Source organism: Bactrocera tryoni, chromosome 3 (assembly GCF_016617805.1).
Source record: "Bactrocera tryoni isolate S06 chromosome 3, CSIRO_BtryS06_freeze2, whole genome shotgun sequence".
NCBI classification, from domain to species: Eukaryota; Metazoa; Arthropoda; class Insecta; order Diptera; family Tephritidae; genus Bactrocera; species Bactrocera tryoni.
This window is the reverse complement of record NC_052501.1, coordinates 83,720,937-83,735,109: the sequence shown is the minus strand read 5'-3', so window position 1 is coordinate 83,735,109 and position 14,173 is coordinate 83,720,937.

Here is a 14,173-nt window from a genome sequence, read left to right as displayed (position 1 = left end):
AGAATGGAATTGCATAAAATCCGCGGGAAAAATCCCATAGTCAGTGGCGAATCCGACGCAGGGCAAGTGCTGTTTGCAGCATGTGCCAACACGAGCGAACATATGCAACAGCACACGCACACACACAAACACATGCATACTTATAAACGCGAGCCTTTATAAATATAAAATATGTATATGTAGCGGCGTGTATATCTTAATTTTTGTAAATGTTTCGGCGTCAGCTCCGCCGCCACAAGCCGAAACCAACGCGCAATGACGCCGCAGTGGAGGCGGCATGTAAGTATGTATGTTGCACGTTGGCTGCAGCTTTGGCTGCATTGTTGGCGCATCGGCTGCTGGTGGTCATAAAATCCAACCGACAGGCGACGCATCCACAGCATTCTTTGGTTTGGTTTGGTTTTTCATTTGTGGGCTTTTGCGTTGCGCTGCAAGAGACACGGTGCGCGTGTGTGCGTCAGCGCGTTGCCTTACACTTTTTGCACACTCAGCGAAATTTCGACTTAATGCACGGCTAGTGTTGGTGCTGGTTGCTGGCTGCTGGCAACAAGCGCACTCATGTGACTTTTGCAGATTTGTAAGCGCCCACGCGTAAAGCGATTGGCCGCTGCTGGCAAGCGTATGAATAGACGCGAGAAGCATAGAGCGCGGCATATAAATATTTAATATTCTATATATAAACATGCATACACACACATATTTGTATGTAAACATATATACAAGTATACTCGTATATATATGCATATAGTTTTATTCACGTATTATGCAAGCGTTTTTGGCTTATCAAATGCTCAAACATTCTCGCTCATACTCGTATGTTTACGCGAATATATACCGTTATGCATTCATTATTATGTAGCTGCTGCTCACCTGTAAGCTTTTCACGGTTATTCTGGGTCAGTAGTTTACGTTTTTCGGTACTTAATAGTTGTCACTTTCACCTGTAATTCTGAAAATGAAAAGATGGCATGAAAAGAGTGTTTCAGTTGGCCGTTTCAGTGGTTTTGGAGAGTTAATTAAAAAAGTTCCACCTACTGATGGCTTCACTAACACTTGAGGAAATATGAATATTAAGAAATATATTCCAACACTTCAGTATTTGTGGTTGTTATGAAGACAGAACTATTAATCACTCAGCCCAGCAACTTCCAAAAGAAAGTGAAGCTTTCAGTATCCTACTTCAGAGATTATACTTATTCAAAAACGTGAACAATAAAAACAGGATACGGAAGTAGCGCTGACGCTGATGAAAATATCACTTTAGTGTGATTTCTCTCGATTTCGGGGTCCGGGAAAGAAAGGAGCACATGTAGTTAATAACGAACCTTTAAGTGCCTCTAACCTAACACCAATAACGACGGCGAAAAGTTTTTAAGAGAGTGCTAGAAAAAGGCCTTAAAAACAAACACTGGATTACTTAAATGGAAGGAAAATAAGTAGATAACTATCATGAATAAAGTTTCAGAAGATCCGCTAGTTTTAACTTTGACAGCAACAACAGTATTGACAACCGTTGATTCATTCATATCTAATTAGAGCAAATTATGGTTCAGAGATTGAAAAAGCGTTGCCTCTTTATACCCTGGGCTGGGTATATTAAGTTTGTCACAAAATTTGTAACACCCGGAAGAAAACGTCAGAGACCTTATGAGCCAAAAATAGTAAGACTTGTTCACAATTTTAAAATTCTTAATTTATGCTTCAAATGTGTATGTCGTACTCCTCAAAGTAATCTCTCTTGGTTCCAATATAACTGTGCCAACGTTTTTTCCTATCCTCGAAACAGTTGTTATAGTCAATTTCCGGAATAGCCTCCAATGTGCGTAGCATCCAATGTCTTCAATTGACTCAAAACGGTTTCCCCGAAGTGGTTGGTTGAGTTTGCTGAATAACCAGAAGTCGCACGGAGCTAAATCAAGCGAACTAGGAAGTTGCGGCAAGATATTGCTAGAAAATTTAGCGGAAACGCACGAAAAATCTATGCAGTATGCAACGGTGCATTATCGTGGTGGAAAAACCAAGAGTTGTCAGCCCATAATTTGTCCCTCTTTTTACGAATAGCTTCGCGCAAACGACTCTCAAAACACTCAAACAGTATTGCTTGTTGACAGTTTGGCCAGTCGGAAGGAATTCGGACTGCACCACATCTCGATAATCGAAGAAAACTGCCAACATAACCTTGATTTTTGACCTCCTTTGACGTGGTTTTTCGGCTTCGGCTCATCTTTGCCACGATTATCGGTCGAAAAAACAACGTCAAAGCACGTCCGGGTCGTAAGCTTTAGATTTAGATAGATTTAATCTCATCGCTAGTAATAATACGTTATATGACACCATGGTAGTCAGAAAGCATTGCTTCACAGACGTTAACGCGTCGCTGTTTTTCAAAAAAATTGAGTGATTTGGAAGCAATCGTGCTTTCACTTTTCTAAGACCCCAATGATGTTTCGAAATGAGTTTTTCTGATCCTTCCGATATTCCAATGATGCCGGTGAGATCTCTGACTGTTAATCATTGACTCTAAAACACCAATTGCTTTAATTTATTGACGTGTTGATCAGCAGTTGATGATCAGCAGTTGATGATGAGCAGATGAACGTTCTTGACGTGGTTCGTCGTCAACGCGTTCTCGACCATCTTTTTGGTTTTCGTGCAAAAATTTGAATTATTGCTTGCTATTTTTTGCCCACAGAATGGTTTATATGGTTTTAAAATTAATGATCAGCGTGATGAGCTCAGACGATTTGAATATGTCCCTCCGTATACGCACGAACTAGTCCTTCAGTTTTTGAGATATCGACCTGAAATTTCGCATATATCCCTTTCTTCACAAGCAGCCACACATTTGTAGGAACCGCCAATATCGGATCACTATAGCATATAGCTGCCGTACAAACTGAACGATCGGTGACATGTGTTTGTATAGAAAACTTTTTTATTTGACGAGGCATCTTTACAAAACTTCCTATGAATAATTAACCATAGTTACGATACAATCTCAGAATAAAATGTTCAGATCGGACTACTATAGCATATAGCTGCCATACAAACTGAACGATCGAAATCAAGTCCTTGTATAAGAATTTTTTTATTTGACAATGTATCGTCACGAAATTTAGCATCGATGTTTATCTAACGCAATGCAATAATATCCTAACAAATTGTTCAGATTCGACTACTATAACATATAGCTGCCATACAAACCGACCGAACAATATCGATTTCTTGTATATCAACTTTTTACTTGTGAACAAACCAAGGTTTACTTCGTTTCTTGTTTTTGTTGTTTTTTTATACGCTTACTTAGTGTTGTTATTATTATTATAACGAGAAAGCCGCACAGATTCATTGACAGTATTGCAAAGTATGCCTATACGCATATACTTGAAGTTTGATGAACTGCGGTCTTACTGTCCGTCCGCCGGGTTGATAATCTCCAATCAACAACACTTTAAATTCAGTACGCCAATGTTTCAGGTAATCGTCAACGCCGCCTGTTGGGCCACCGCAGCGTCCCCAACACGCCAGGGCGCCCTTTTCACCACGACATATGGTTTAACGCAAAATTGTTGTTGCCATTACGTTTATACACGTCTGATATTAGGTTAGCAATATTGCTGTAACTTTCATCTTCCGCCATCTGCAGCAACAATTCTATGTTTATTTCTTTCTTTTTTGTATTTGGATGTCAGACTCAGCTGCGTTGTTGCTGTTGAAACTACTGAATTTTTTTCCGCACAATTTAAGCTCAAGTCGTTGAAATCGTGCAGAGCCACTCAATGAGAAAGCAACAACAACAACATTAATGCACACACTTAGCTACTTAGTATAAGTGGTTGTGCATTACATGTTGCATGCTGCATGTTGCGGGCAGCCTCGTGCCCCTTAGCACATATTGCATACACGTTGTTGCATATACTTTCAGCGGCTGTTGCAAGTTGCGCAATAACCGAAAAATCGTCTCAAGTTTATTGCTACTCGATTACAGCAAGTAATATAAGTTATTTGTTGTTGCAGCGCTGGCTTTCAGCTGCCAACTGCCGTGCCTAACTCTGTGCTGCCGCCGTTTTTGTTTTTTGTTGTTGCTGTTTTGTTTTTTGTAGTTGCTGTCGGCCGCTGTCGTCAATCGTTGTGCTGTTTTTGTCGGCAATTTTACTAAACGCCGCTGTAATGCAGCTGATCATTTTTGTTGTTGTAGTTGCACTGTTTTGTTGTTGTAGCTAATATTAGTGTAATTTGTTTTTTTATTGCTTTTAACTTAAAAGAAAACTTTTTACTACTCTAGCTGCCTGTTGCCCACGATACCTATGTATACCTGTTGCAATTGCGGCTGCTGCAGCAACTATTAGTGTTTAGTAATAGACATTTAACGGGACATGATAATTGGGTTTTACTTTGAGGAGCTGTTACCTCTCTACCCAGAAAAATGGTGGTTTTAGTACTCAGTTGACGTAGAAACGGCACATGAAGATGGCTACAGTGTGTCGAAAAAGTTCTAATCCAACTTTTATTCTTTCAAATTTAAAAAATGCTATGTAAGGTTAGGTTAGTTTGGTAGGCTAATAAGCTAAGCATGGAACTGGTTTGGTTGTTAACGATACCAGATGGCCTTAAGTAGTTCCAGAGGAGTGATCCTCCTTTGGGTTGTCAACGAAAGAGGTTGGCCTCTCTAACGATACGTAGCTCATACCGTGCGTCATCAAATGCTTGAAGTCTTGGACTAGAAATGTTCCATTGTTCTCTCGTGCATTGGTCTTGTCATTTCCTGCAGTTTTCTCGATCTGTCAGCTCTATTCTTTAGTCGCGCGTAGCCACTAGACCGTGACCAGTGTGTATTCCAATCATTTTCCTACAGTATCCTCTAACAAGTGGCAGTAGGAAATTTCTGTAGTCCTTATCTACCGCTTTACATTTGACTTTTGCTGTTATGCATCGCGGTAAATCGTTCCATGGCGTTTTCGGTTTTGCATTCTTGTCCGCTTTCTAATTGTCCTTGATACCTTTGTTCCCTAGCTCTCTGTAAGGGAGAAGTGGCTTGTTCTTTTCGGCACTCTCCACTGCTGACTTGTTTCTCTATAAATTTCCAAACGATATACTAAAAGAGATTGTTGCTTTGATTGTTATTTGGCTTCCGGATAAATGTTAATTCGTCAGAAAAAAGCTATGTGTTTCGACCAGAACATATTCACAACTATTTGCTTGATTAAGGCATCTGAAGTAAAATTTTTAGGGTTAACCGAAGTAAGGAATGCATGACATTTAATAATTATCTTATTAAAACTTTTTCATACTCAGACGAGCTGGTCAGACCGAGGCTAGCCGAAGACACAATTTACCTTAAGCTACGGCAGACCATTCAGCTTCTAAAATGGTTGTTTGAAGCCATGGACCCTAGAGGGTATGTCACGAAGTAACTTTGGGCTGGTGTTAATGGTAAATATACCAAAAAGCTACTATTTCTAGGCAAAAGGGAGTTTATTAATATTGTAGGGGCTATCACATGGCACCTACACTTAAGATCCCACCTTCTGAAAATGGGAAAAGTGGAGTCGACGTTATGCGGAGTATGCGCGAAGGATGATGAGACTCTGGAACATTATCTATGCAAATATCCAGCCTACAGCCGTATGAGACGGTACATATTCTACGGCTCCCAATACACCACCTTATGAGACATTATATGTATATAAGCAGAAAGAAGTAAATCAGTACCCTAAAGCAGAAAAACATTCTGCTGGGTCCTTTCTAATTTCTTTTCGGTCTTAAACCGAGCTTCGCCTTCAACCATAGATAGGTCCTAAAGTCCATTCTCCCATTTCCAGTTTCAGATATGTTGGACCTTTAATAATACTTCGTTAGTAGAAATATTCGACTTCACGGCTTATAAATTGAGTTCTTTCACTCCATTTCACTTGTACTTTTTTCATTTCGCTTTAGTGGCTCTTTATTTGCCATGCCAAATACTTCCGGTTTAGCTTGTAGACCAGCGTCCGGTTGCAATAAATGTGATTGCAACAAGCCGGATCGCTAGCAGCAACACTTGCGTTGACAAGCTGAACGCAAAAGCGCTGCGAGTGGAAAAAAATCTAAAATAAATCTGCAACATATCTATAAAATAGCGACAATGTGGGCAGCAGAGCGCGTCAACACGCCGCGTGCGCTGGTAACAATGAAAATGGTCTCCACAAAAAAAAAAAAAAACGAATACAGTAACTGCAATGTGCAACACACTAGTTGAACTATTATAACACATTTAAGCTGCTCAACAACAATGCGCCAAAGCTGCTGGTGGCAATTGTTGTTGCTTGCCTTGTTTTTGTCGCAGTAGTCCGTATGAAGTTGCTGGCCGCCAGCATTTGTTGGTATATGTAGCAACGTGCTGTTATTGTTGCTGTTGCACATTCTCGCTGACATCATTTAATTCTTCCATTTCCTTTTTTGTTTTTATTTCCTTTGTTGTTGTTGCTGTGCGGTAGTTGTCGCTGGTATCACCCGCGGCGTAAATCTTCTAGATTAATCCAATTTAACACTTTATATTGCTGTTGCTGCCACACTTGCAACACAGCAAACGGTCATTTTGAGTGTCAACATTTACCATCAGCTTGTGACTCACTTGTGGCACTTGATGCAGTGTGGAGAGGATATTGTTCGGGAGTTCAGTTCTTGATTTGATAAAATTTCGTTTACTCCAGCTACTTTCTTAGATTGCTTAAATCGAACGAGGTCTTCAAAACTCCACAAATGGTTTCAGTTACATTGGATCGAAGGTTTCGAGTAGATCAATGAGTCCCCGCATGACACTAGCCATCTCTTTGCATGCCCTATTAACCCCACTCGTCTGACACCCTTCTCCCTTTGGTCCGACCCCGTCGAAACAGCACAACTTATCTAATCTTTACCATCCTAACGTGGATTAGGTATCCGCTACAACAACAACAGTCGATCATTTTAAGTTTTTTTTTGCTTTTGCGGCAGAAAACAACCCCCAATTTCTTTTGAAGAAATCCGCCAAGTTTATAGTCTTTGCTTAAATATGAATCGGTGTTTGCTTAGGTTACAAAGACCCAATTGTCGTCGAAACGGCCTTGGGGCCACACAACTGTTAGTTTTGGGTTTTACTCCAGTTTTTTCTACTTGGTTCGGGATCACACAGCGGTGATTCTTTTTAACTGGCAGTTTGGTTCTTATGTATAAACTTAACTCAACTCAACTCAACTCAACTCAACTCATCTCAACTCTTTTTCGACTATTTTGGAGGTGATCGGGCCAAACAATCGCTCCCTATTACTTTCGAAGAATATTGCCGTGTTGACAGCCCTTGGCCAAATATGAATCAGGGTTCGCTTCGGTTACGAAGACACAATTGTCGTCGGTACGGTCGTGGTTCCACAAAAAAAATTAATTTTAGGTTCATTCCTGGTTTTCTCTTCTTCTTCCAGGATTACGAAACGAATGTTATATTTTAACTGTCAGTTAGGTCCTTATGTACCTCTGAGGTCAGGATTCGACTTTTTTTTATCAAAATTTTCGAAGTTGTCGAGTCTAAAATCGCTTCCAATTATTATTGAAGAATTGACAGTCCTTGGCCATAGATGAATCAGGGTTCGCTGCGGTTACGAAGATACGATTTTTTTGGAACGGTCTTTATTCAACAAGAAATGGTTAGTTGCGGATTCTGCCCTGTCTCAACTCTGATTTTGACTTTTTTTTCATAATTATCGAGGCTGTCGAGCCTAAAAATCGGTTGTTTTCAAAATATGTATATATGACTGATTTATTTTAGATTCTGCTTTCGTTTTCTCTTGTTTCTCCAGGATCAGGTAGCGAATGTTTGGTTTTAACTGGCAGTTTGGTCCTTATGTATGACTCAACTCTAGATTCGACCACTTTTCATCAAAAATTTGGAGGTAGTCGAGTCTAAAAATCGCTCCCAATTACTAACAAAGAATACTGCCGAGTGAACAGCCCTTGGCTAAGTATGAATCAGTTCGGTTCGGTTCGCTTTGGTTATGAACGGTTACTAAAACACAATTGTCGCCGGAACGATCTTGGTTTCACAAAAGAGTTTATTTTGGATTTTGTCCTGGATTTCTCTTCTTTTTCTTGAATCACTCAGCGGATGTTTCGATCTAACAAGCAGATTGGTCTTTATATATACCTTAATCCTGTGCTCGACTATTTATAAAACTTTTGATGTTCTGCCTTGGTTTTCTTTTTACTTCCAGGATCATATAGCGAAGGTTTTCTTGAAAGTGGCAGATTGATTATTATGTATGACTTATATCAGAGTCCGATTTCTGTAGAGTCAAAATTTAGAGATGGTCGAGTTTAAATTTTGGTTTTGGTTTTAAGTATATAGAGGTTTTCGTTTTCGTGTACTGTGTGAGTGATAAAGTCTACATTTAGTGGTGCTTAAGTCTAAAATAGTATCTGTAGCTATGTTTTATGTATCTTCACTTCATCACCAGCTAATCTGTCGGTGGTGATTTTCTAACTTCGCTTCCTTTTGTTATTTTTTGCATTGTCTTGCGAATTTAATCCGCGCGTGGACACATGTGTACCAACTCACATGCATTTCAGTAAACTGCCCACAATAAGCACCAAGCCCTTGGCAGTTAGGCAGCTGTGTCGTCTGCCCTTCAGACATTGTCGTTACCACTTTATTTGTGACTACTTTGCAGCGTCAGCTGCCAGCCGCCCGAACACCCCGTACATACACGCTTGGCTTATATTTTTTATGCTCATGAGTGTATTTTATTTCAAAACATTTTCCGGCGTCCGGCGTCCGGCGGCTGGCGGTTGACGGTTGGCTGCCTGGCGGTTGTTATGCAGCTCCGCACATTTGCTGCCCCTGTTGTTGTCGGGCTGGTGTCTCTCCGATTGCTTAGTCTGGGCGGTCGGCGTCTCGCGTAAGCGTGAATTTAATTAAAATATGCAAATCGCGGCATTCAAGAGCACAAGTGTTGCGCTTCGAGACGCAGATTTTTGCCATTTGCTTTGCAGCATTTTATTTTGCAACTTATTTAATTTCATTTCGTACAGTGGTGTGTGTACGTGTTCGTGTGTCGTTCGCAGTTTGTCGCGCATTTTGTTGCATGTTGCAATGTCAAGAGCGTTTCCGCAGCTCTCTTAAGTAGTTAAGCGCTAGGCGGACGTTTTGTTCACCAAACAGCCATTTGTCCATTATGACCATTGCGTCAGTGTTGCCCGCTGTCGCTGGCTCCCCTGGCACATCCTGAGCTCAGTCTATTTAATTTATTTGGTGCTGCATTGAAAATGCCTCCAGTGTCTGCGTTTGTGGCACATGTGCTCTGCTTTGTTGGTGTTGTGTTTTTTATGCGCCAACTTTGTATGTCCATATGTGTATGTATTTATGTGTATCACACTTGTTGCTATTATTGTTGCTGTTTTTATGGCTGTCGTTTCGGCCATGAAACTGAAATTTATTGCAGTTTTTATTTCCGTTGAAGACGTTAACGTTAACACATTTCCTTCTTTGCATTCGCATTGCTTTGCTCTGCTCTCCTTTGTCTTGTTCTGTTTGTTTGGCGGATTTACTATTGCAACATGCGGCCTTTATTTGCATTTGTTGCTAGTTGCAAGTGCTTTATCGCACTGGTGGCATAGGCAAATTTCAGTTTTAATGCCCGGATTAGTGGGAGATTAAATTCTTCACACTGTCAGCTATTTAACGCCATAAATTCTCAGCTTGCTTTGCATATATTGTAGAGTTGGGAAATTCAAATTTGCCATTACTGAGAAAAGTTGTGCGTGCTTCAAGCTAGTTAATGGCCAAATCTTAAGTTTGCGATTAAAGGTTGAGACTCTATGCATGCTGACGTATCTCAGTAGCGAAACTGCTTGTTCCTTGTATTTTTATATCCGAAAGCTGATTAAATGTTTTGAAGAATCTCTTAGAATAATATGCCTTTTTCTTATTTCTGTCCAAGTTTTTATTACTAAGAGGACGATAGGAAAAGTACTTAGCTTGTATACCTCCACATGGTCTCTTCTGAGCTGAGAATTTATGGCGTTCATTTGACTCTATAGTATAATTTTTGCCTACTTCGGACCAAGTACTCTACCCGAGCTCCACAGTTTCGATTGTTCGGTGTTCTATGGTGTTCGTGCTGGGCTGAAAGTCATTCAAAACATTTGTCAGGTTATCCTCCGCGAATACTAAAATTCGATTGATGGACACCTTTTTTTATTTTACTTCAAGATTTACCTTCCAACAACTTATATTGTTCTTCAACATTTTAAGCTACGAAAATCCGTCAACACATTCCCTTCCATGCGCGAGATACCTTAGGTGTATTACTCCCACATTCTAGAGAGTTATGTTAGATTAAGATATCGATCCTGAAAGGGAGCCCACTTGTTGGTGCCTGGTATATGTATACTAGATCATAAAACCTTTACAAATCGTCACAGCGCTTTGAGCCTATCACAAATTTGTTGAGACTTCTAATGCCAGTTTCAGCCACGCCTCTTGGTTCGTCGAAGATAAGACTACCGAAATGTTTCAGCCACGGTTTTGCAGAGGTTGGACAATGGAGGAGAAAGTTCCTCAATGCTTTCCCCTCAACTCCTCTATTCAACTTTGACAACTAACGTCCGACAATATTTTTAGCTTTACCGCATGAATGTTTATTGGATAGTGTCCAGTAAGAACTTTTACGATTGCGAAAAGATGAACTTTGCTCAGATAATTAGTTCAGTAGTGCTCTTGCGTTCTAAATATGCTCAGAAGAACCTCACTATCGTACTCCTGCTATGCGCACGCGAGGCCCATTGCTCTAGTGCTAGAACGGTAGACGCCATTTTATATCCTACTTGATGCCATTTCGATGTGAGTGTCTAGATGGGGAAGCTGACAATTTTTCTATCACGCACAATCACACTTTAATTCCAGAGATAAAAGACTTTAGGACGCGGTGCAATCCTCATCTATTTACCTCATCAAGTCCTGGGTTCCCCTTACAACCCTACAACAGAAATCAGTTTTTGAGCCATTTTCGCCTCTCCAGAGCATTGTTTTCTGGAACAAAAAGGTAATTTTTTAGTTTAGTGCAGCAATCCTCGTCTTCAAGTTGTTGTCCTATAAGTTTCAGTGCTGTTGTGGTATTTTTCAAAAAAACAGTAAGTCGTTTTTATGGTGGTTCTATACAGTATAATTTTCAAATATTTACAAATTTTCTAGATATAACTTGGTGCATTTTGGTTAAAGATCTTAAATTGAAAGCCTACAAAATATAGCTGGTGCAAGAACTGAAGCCGCTCGACCTTCCCAAGCCACAACACTTCGCTCTATGGGCTCTTGAAAAGTTCCAAGAAGATGCGACGTTTTCGAGCTAAATTTTGTTCAGCGATGAGTCCCATTTCTGCTTCAATGGGTATGTAAACAAGTAAGCTTGCCACATTTGGGATGAAGAGCAACTTGAAGAGGTTCAAGAGCTGCCATTTCATGGTGAAATCATCGATCCATATTTCTTCAAAAAAGGCCGATAATAACGTAACAGTCAATAGTGACCGTTATCGCAGCGTTCCCATGACAGTCGGGTCTACGTAACCGGAACGAATCCGCATTTTTATCCGGCCACGGACTGTCAGCTCGTTTTTTGCCGCTACAACAATAACAAAAGTCGTTATCGCACCATTATAACCAACTATTTGATACCTGAAGTTGAAGCTCGTGATCTCCTCGACGTTCGGTTTCAACAAGAAGGCGCCACTTCCCACATTTCGCATTAATCAATGAATTTATTGATAGAACCTCCGCCGAGCACATAGCTTCACATTTTGGGCCGGTCGATAGATCACCAAGATCGTGTAATGTCATACAGTTAGCTTTTTCCTGTGGGGATATATGAAGTATATGCGGGCAATCCCGCTTTGATTCAGGCCTTGGAGCAAAACAACACGTGTGTCATTCACCAGTTACCAGTCGAAATGCTCGAACGAGTCATCGAAAATTAGTCCCAACGGATGGACGATCTGAGACGTAGCCGCGGCCAACATTTGAGAGAGATAATCATATAACAACTAACGTTCCCATAAAATGTTAAGTTTCTTTGGATTTTGTTTCAAAAAGTAGGGAACCCCGAAATGGATCACCCTTTATTTTAAATTCTGTAACTTTGTGAGTTTTTAAGACCTAAAGTGTTAGTTGTCATAAAAAATCACTTGTCGCTGTGATACATTTGCTCTAAACTATAAAATTCGAAAGAAATTTTAGACTAATGCTTTTAGGTTTAGAATGAGTTAGCAATCAGTCATCGTATAAGTTACAACCTATATAATTGGATGTCTTAATTTGACAGCGCATTTTTATTCCACTTACAAAATTTACATAATCGTGTAACGGCATTAGCCTAATTATAATAATCAGAAATTTTTTAATAAGACCGGTCTCCACTCTACCTCAACGCAAAACCTACCAGTTAGCCAACAATCGATCACTTTACATATCTAGTTAAGGAACAGCGAGTTCTTAGCTGCAGAAAAGGTCTGAAGCGACACTTGTAACCTTTATGAACTTCGGTGACTTGCCTTTCTAAATGTAACTAATCAATTATGAGAGAACTGTAAACAAGTGACTTATTGTGGCGAACCTAATGACGTCTAAAGAATGGAAGAAAAGCAAAAAACCGACAGCCTACAACTAAATCAAAGCTTGACTTATTAGAGGTGATATGTAAAGTTGACTTTTTGTAAAGTTGATTTTTTATAACCTTAGGTCAGTAGACAAGGCTTATCGCATTTGTGTATTTCTTTTCAATGTTTTGTCTCTCTCATTGCTTGTTGTTGGGCTGTGTTTTAGGCGTTTTACATATTTATTTTCGATGACACAAGATTAATTCGCATTTAACACCTTTAACACCTTTAACATGAGAGAGAAAGCTCGCCTGCGAGTACTAACGTTGGCGCATGGGCATATGTTGCATGGCTTAGAGAACACAGACAATTGCATAGATGTTTTCTAATAGCCGCGTTCACTATTTTAATATTTTAGCAGCCAGTTTAGTGACGCAGCTTTGTTGCTTTTCACTTCCCACTACTTTCTCCTATTGTTTTAGATCTTGTTTTTGGGTCGAGTGCAACACTTTAATAAGTGTAAATATGTATGCCATTATTTCTAACGCTGTGCCACAATGCTATCTCGTCTTTTGTGCATTGTTGCTATTTTATCTTCATTTAAATTCCTTTACTTTTGTTTTGTTTTGTTTACCACAATTTTCTACATTTACGCTTTGTACGACAATTTAGCCCTTTGATTAATGGCTGTAATAATCTCGACTCCGAGCTCGATTTACAACGCCATGTGTCTAAGCTGGTAATATGTATATTAATTCGAAACTCGTATTGTATTTGCTGTTGTATTTTATATGTGTTTAGCACGAGTCAGATTGATTCACCATTATCAATCACTGGTTCGCTGAAAAAACATTTGAGCGCAAGTCTACTTTGGTGCCAAAAGCCTACGACATGAATTCCTCACATGTTTGCCATTAATATTGCAGAACTTTCTTTCGTTATGTCTAAGACGTTTTGTATTACAGCACGAGCTAGCGCCGACCAACCGATTTTGGTATAAGTCTAAAATTTGCGTGGGCTTTACAAATCTAAATCGATAAAAATTGGACGTTGTAAAATTACATAATGCAAATTTCGGTTTGGCGCTCAATTACGGCGATAAATTTCTATCTAGAACATGTCTAATGTTTTACAGTTAAAATGGTTCGAACCTTCGGACCTAAAAAATAGAACGCGTGATCAGTACAAATCAGTTAGTAACCTAAGAAAAAGAAAGAGATGCCTTTATGCAAATAAAATGTTCTGCGAAGGCTCATTTGGCTTATTCGCATTCATATGAATATAGTTTTTCTCATTATATGGGAAACTAATAAGCATACCCGATGTATGGTAGGTCGCCTTCGCGCGGTGCATACTGAGTAATGCTAAGTGACCTGCGGCCTACACGGCCTGTGAAAACTCCTAACAGACTTTGACCTCGGACTAAGATTTCAGGACTGATTCTGCAATCCATATGGTAGAAACTTTGACTGGTGGTTTAGGTATTCCGTCATCTGTGAGTATGTGGGAGTGAAACACTGCAGAAATGGCTGACGGGTTACCGCCGAGAGGTCTCGCAGGCCTTGAAGTACGTTCC